A 354-nucleotide genomic window follows, 5' to 3' on the forward strand; every position below is an offset into this window, starting at 1 on the left:
AACAGGAAGATAGTAGAGAACAGGAGGCTCGAATGAAAGTTTCAGTCCATAATAGAACGCCCACAGGGGCCTTGGCTACGTAACAGGACACAAGACATATCAAGGAGATATTGACGTGAATTCAGTTTAAAGTATTGTACCCCACACTGAAGCAGGTATTACTTTATTGAGCAGATGAGACCTGGAAATTTATTTAAACGGACAGTTTGAGGAAAATGCATATCCCTGAATCATGCCCCAACTGAAGAATTCCTGGCCTGTTGAATTCTGCATTATTACAATTAACATAATTGTGTAAATGAACTTTGTGAAGGAAAAGTGCTAAACACTGCTACTCTGCAACTTAAAAATGTT

Source organism: Penaeus monodon, chromosome 19 (assembly GCF_015228065.2).
Source record: "Penaeus monodon isolate SGIC_2016 chromosome 19, NSTDA_Pmon_1, whole genome shotgun sequence".
In the NCBI taxonomy this organism is placed as follows: domain Eukaryota; kingdom Metazoa; phylum Arthropoda; class Malacostraca; order Decapoda; family Penaeidae; genus Penaeus; species Penaeus monodon.